The sequence below is a fragment of the Struthio camelus genome, chromosome 1 (assembly GCF_040807025.1).
Source record: "Struthio camelus isolate bStrCam1 chromosome 1, bStrCam1.hap1, whole genome shotgun sequence".
NCBI lineage: Eukaryota > Metazoa > Chordata > Aves > Struthioniformes > Struthionidae > Struthio > Struthio camelus.
Genome location: NC_090942.1, coordinates 100,176,666 through 100,182,665, shown reverse-complemented (window position 1 = coordinate 100,182,665; position 6,000 = coordinate 100,176,666). Strand labels below are relative to the sequence as shown.

Genomic DNA, 6,000 nt, shown 5'->3' with positions numbered 1-6,000 from the left:
TTCAGCAGATTCCTCTAGATAAACTGCAAGGGCAAATACATGGCCAGTCCAGTGGGAGTGTTGATCTTAATACACTGCTGAGAAGGAGGAGGATAAATCTTCTTACTTCCCTTAGGCAGTACAGACCTCACCTTGCACCCAGACACCTCTCATTATTACAGTCTCTCCCTTGAAGTAATTTTGAGGGTTAATAGAACAAGATTTTCAAATAAATTTAAATTTTTTCCTGCATAAAGTGACATCAAGTGTCAAATTACTGTCAATACTGAATGTTTTATTTAATGCTCCAGCAATTCTAGCCATATGTTTAAGTTTCAGCTTTCATTAAAAAAAAATGAATTTGCATTTTGCATGTTTTTCAGGGTTTTCTTTGCAACTATCACCTGATGGCATTTTCAAGTGGAAAGGCCAACAACTAGCTAAAGCATCCTATTTGCCTTTTTAGGGCATTTTTAGCTCTTAGAGCCCTTGGGGGTGGGAGGGCTCAGCCACTCTGTACATTTTCTGGTGCTTAACTCACTTTTGAGATCTGAACAGATAACACTGAGTAACATAAAAGGAGAGAGAGAAACAGGCTGGAGAGATTCTGCATAGCACAGCTCTAAACAAAAGAAATACGGGGTACTCATCCTGTCTGCTTTACATTCCTGTTGTAAAGATTTCAGTTCCTTCTGGTTTCCCTACCTTAGAAAAGAGACGACATAGCTTGCTTACTGTACACAAAGACTGCGGGAACTAATTGATTTAGACATACCGACTGCTTTTGAAAGGCTGGAACATTAGTAATATGAACCACTGCCCACCAAAGACATGACCAGCTAACCACTGTGCCCTCTGTGCCAGTGCTTTACAGAATCACTGCAAGTATTTCCAACCTGCAAAGGATTAAGGAGGCCAAGCAAAACTTTCTGTTCAGCAAATGTGCCATTTTCTGCTTTATCTCTAAACTATATACCTTCCTTTTTGCTTTTGCTCATCAGAATTCAGTCTCTAGCCAGGGTGGGTGTGGGATCTGCGGGGCTAGCCCAGGGTAAGGCTTCAAGGAACTTCCCAGATTTTTAGTATTCCTCTGTAGCTTACTTGGGGCCAAAGACCTTTCCACTCACCCTGTTGTCAAAGCAGGAATTCACACTGCTATTTTTAATGGCTGTGGAGCAGTTGTATTTCCCTGGGGCTCCTGGAGGCATTTATCCATTTCTAGGCTTCCTTCCACAAACCACTATTCAAACAACACTTTCGAAATGGCAACTGGCTGTGGCAGGCTCTGATTCACTGTGCTTTAGTCATGACTGTTGCTTCACGCTTGTAAGTAGCGCTTCAGACTTTTTTTTTTCCTGATTCCTTCCAGCTCGCCCCTGTGCAGCAAGAAAATATTTCTCTGCCTTGTTGATCTTCTAGATTGTGCAGATATTGTGCCATTGACTTTAGTACCATATTTTCTGTGCCTTCAAACTATTTTAGTATTTTTTGCTTCTTTCTTTCCTTCTGCTTCAAAGCACTGCAGTTATGCTTTGTTGGACAAGTCACATTCTAGGAAGAGTTAAAGCAAGAAATAAGTTGCTGGAAAAGATGTGTATCTTATATAAAGTAAGTGTAGCAAGCCAATATGTTGCTTTGACTTTCTTCTGTACATATACAGTTAGCAGTAGTTAGAATGCTTTGGGGTGGACTATTTAAAATGTTTATGTGATTGAATACAGATGTTTTATAGGAAAAAGTAACAACAGTATGAATGGAAAGTTTTGAATTTTTGTTTTGGTAGCAGTGTTGTGCTTTTCCTGCATTTTAACACTTTGATTCTTTATTGTTGTATGTATATTGTATATATTATTTCATGCATGTATTGTATAAAAAAATCAAGCAAGCAAGTCAAAACTAAGTGCTTTGATAAGCTTGTGTTAATATACCATGAATATATCTTTCATCTTTCCTATTATTTTGTGGGGGAAAAAAGCCAAAATTATCACTCTTCAGTCTGAGGACACAGCAGGAAAAGGCACAATAGAGTTTTTAAACTTTAACTGTCGTAGTTCATAGTGCACAGCATCTGCCAATCATATTTTGGCACATAGTTCTTGAAGAGCATTTTAAATCTATTTCATTCTATGGAAACCTCTAGAAAATTAAGACCTGTTTCTCCATTGCTTTGCAATTTCAAAATACCACGATGTTCTAGAAAGGCATTTCATTTAAAAAATGTGAAGATATTTTATTTAATAGTAAACTGGCTTGGGGATAGATTGATGTAATTTGGCCATCACTAGTCTGATATTCCAACAGCCTATGATATTTAAGCTCAGGTAATTTATATTTTTGATTCCCATAGTCCAAACTGGGAGGTGTTTCAGGGATTCAGTCAGAGTGTAAGTTCTAGACTACAGATAAATATTTTTATCTGAAGCTCTTTATTTTCACTACGGGCTGGAGTAGAGGTTTTAAAATGGTGAAACTCAATCCAGGCTTTCCTGGGGAAAATGTTTCTGCACTTTTTGCCTCTTGTATATGTGATATTAAAATTCATCCCAAAGTCAGGAGGAATAGAAGCAGGAAACAATCTTGCAAAAAAATATTTTTGTGATTACCTGTACACCTTTCAGTACACAAGGGCAAGTGAAATGTTGTGACACACTTCAGTTTTGCTCTGTCTCTCAAAGGATCATTCTAGGCTAAGTCCATATCCAAATCTGCTTGAATTTAGTCAGAGCTGAACTTTTGCAATGTGTTAGTTCAACAGGCACAGTTCTGCTGATGGATAGCCCTCTGTCATGCTAAACATGAATTGCCTCAGCTTAAATTTCCACTCCTACTTATTTGGCAGTATCAGGTCTCAAAAAGAAAGAAATGAAAATCGGTATCTCCGATTTTGACTACAATTCTATGTAAAAATTCAATCCTTTTCGGAGGAATTTCAAAATCAAATTACCTAGGTAGATTCTCTAATGGGGAGAAAGAGATGAAAGTGTGATCTTCTGACTCTCCATGGAGCTGTAGGAAGAACTCATATGTTTCACAATTGAAATATTACATTGAAATGTTACAGACAATATTGCGCTATTTTAGCTAGGCCTTTATTAAAGTGTGCAGTAGCTTTTAAACTCTAATTAGATGTTTAACTAGATTTCTACTTCAATATATTAATTCACTTGGAGTTTTTAATAAGATCTTAGAAATGTTGTTTGACTATTTTGTAACATTTAGGAATTTTTAATCAAAGATTTCTTCAAATTACTTTTTTGACATTGTAAACACAACTCTTGTTCTGTGAATACTAAAGGCTAAGAAAAAGATAGTATTATTAAACTGATTGCTTACATTTTGCTGCAGGCAAATGCTCTGTAGTTTTTATTTCAATCTTTAGTGCTTAGCAGGAACTTCTAAGTAAGTTTGATATACCTGAGCAGTCAGATTCTGCTTGGGTGTCTACTATTCTTAAAAAATAGCGTATAGCCTTTGCACTGTTTTGAAAATGAGGAAGCAAATTTTGTTAGAATTTTTGACCGAGATGTTACGATCTGATCGTTGTTTGTAACCATTGTGTATTTTGTAATAAATAAAATTTAATAGTTTTCACTTGGGAATTTCGAAATGCCTCATGAAGAATCTTTAGTTCCATTCACACTATTTGGAGGAAGTTATTATTATCTCTATTTTAAATACAGGGACTTTAAGTAGCAAAGCAACGTGTGATGGTAGATGCTGCTTCCATGTACTCTTTTCACAGATGCTGTTGCCCCTAGATATCACTTCTCCTCAAATCAGTTTCTGAACTGAGATAGGTTTCAGTTTAAAAAATTCAAGTGTTCCTCACACAGAAGTCAAGGACCAGGTCCACGCTCACTCTTGAAGGCAGCAGGAGGTCACTTGAATGACCAATTTCACTGTTTTTGCAGTGAGTGAGACTGAAACATAGACCCTGTGGGGCCCATAGCTGACCTCTGTGCCCTAACTGGCAGCAGCCAAAGGTGCTGTGCACCATCAGGAGTGCACCGATGCTCTGAAAGCAAACCCAGGGCTGCCTAGGAGGCAGCCCCGGGGATAGGACTGAGACGAACTAGGACGTTCGCTGCTGGCTGGTTGCTCTTCAGGAGCGCTCTAGCACTACCCAGTGGAGCAGCTTATGTGAATAAACTCCTGTACTCCTGTGCATGAGGGTTTGAGGGCTCAACATATAAAGTGCAGGCATTTCTTTGTGCACTTTGCCTCCTATCTCAGCTTTGTGGCTGGAGTAGGGGTCAGGTGTTCTTAAACTCCTAAAGGAACTCTGGTCACTTGACCCATCGATATGATGACTGGCTGAACCGAAATCAAGTAAAACTGAGCTCCAGCTTGGCAGCCAGTAAAAACACAAATGTACATTTTATGCCAGACATCTGTATTTGTTCCAAGGAAAGCCCTAAGAAAGAGACTCTGACATTTCTCCACCTGGAACCTGTGAAAAAGGCATGAAAACTTAGTTTGCTTTTTACTTGGTGTGTACTGTGTTATGTCCCAGGATACTAGAAGTTCTTAAAAGTGGAGCAAGGTATTTCCATTCAAACCTTGAGCTTGACTGATCACCAGGTGCACTATGTAGTTTCCAAACTACTGTCCCAAAGTGCACCCTGGGATCACGGACAGGCTGAGAAGTTATCTCAGGCCAGTGTTTCTTTTGTTATTTCTCACCTTCTGGCTGTAAATAGAGAGGGTATGCCCTCATGGCATTATAATTTAGAACATTTATATATACATGCAGTTACAGTGTTTTCAGTGAGCACATAATGTTCTCAGTACATACAATTAAAGGTTCTCAGTGAATTCTCTACTTTCTTTAAAAACCTACAACACCTTGATGTGATGTATTTTGCATATCATGTTCCATATTCATTTGAATATTGTTTAATATTTGCTTCTAACCCTTTTATACTTCATTATTTTCTTAAAGATGGTCATCACCTTCCTTTTCTTGCATAGAGAGGACCTGTGGGTTTTGTTGGTTTGTTTTTTTGTTTGCTTGTTTTCAAGGTACAAAATCCAAATCTCACCTGTTCTGAAAGATTTCTTGATGAAGGGAGAACGGTAAAATTCACATTACAGATCATAAGATGTATGCTTTAAACTATACTAGTGGTTAATTTCTGCTAACCTCTTTTAAACAAGCAGAAGAAAAATTGTCTTTGATAAAGCATTCTCTTCTTCAGTTATATCTTGTAGGAATTTCCAGTTCACATCTCTTTATCATCCAAATGATTCTTCTATAGAAAGGTTTCAAACTCTTTTTCCTCTTTGTTAAACCACATTTTATTTCCCTTTTATATGAATGGAACCTTGAGACCTGGCTTATGTTTTGGCAGCATGAGATGTTATATGCCCCTGAACAAATCAGGAAACTACTATAAACATTATTTATTTAACCATTTTTAAGGTATCTAATAACAGCTTGCTTAATCTTGAACATAAAGAACCAAAAGTAAAGCTATATTTATATTAATCAGGTTCCTAGAAGAGGAGCCGGACTATAATCAAATGAAAACTTCCTTCAAGAAAAAAAGAATCAACGCAGTGTATGCAGAAAATGGTGGGGCAGAGGCAGGAGGAAACAAAACAGATGGTTTCAAATAGCTTCCTTTAAAACATCGGGATTTACAACACCTTCTGCATGGTGTTGACAAGAAACTTTGTCTGGAAGAGAGAAGCCCAAGAAATATGTGCTACCAGGATTCAACTGTAATACTAACTAAAAATTCAAACGGTTAGCTTACCATTAAAATATTCTACATCAGAAACATTCTTACAGCCATTAGTTCTAGTTATATTAAGAGGTTCTCTTATTTTTCTACCTTGCATATGCATTCTTTATGGCCACACTGCATCTAATTCTGTTTCATATCTTTTTCACTAGATCCATCTTACTGTTTAAATGGTATCAGCGTAAAGACATCCTGCAGAATTTGTAGTATTTTTTGCACGTGGCACTTCAATAATTGCCACAGACTTTAATTTACAGAAAGTCATGAATTGAAA

At 37.4% G+C, this 6,000-nt stretch overlaps 1 long non-coding RNA gene across 1 annotated transcript in view; it reads left to right on the top strand.

Moving 5' to 3' along the window:
* The first annotated feature begins 1,100 nt into the window (after positions 1 to 1,100).
* The window catches only part of LOC104144227 (uncharacterized), a 104,469-nt gene continuing 99,569 nt past the window's right edge, over positions 1,101 to 6,000 (top strand). Inside the window, exon 1 of the long non-coding RNA XR_694080.2 lies at positions 1,101 to 1,305. This is a non-coding gene — a long non-coding RNA (uncharacterized lncRNA). The remainder of the gene's footprint in view (positions 1,306 to 6,000) is intronic.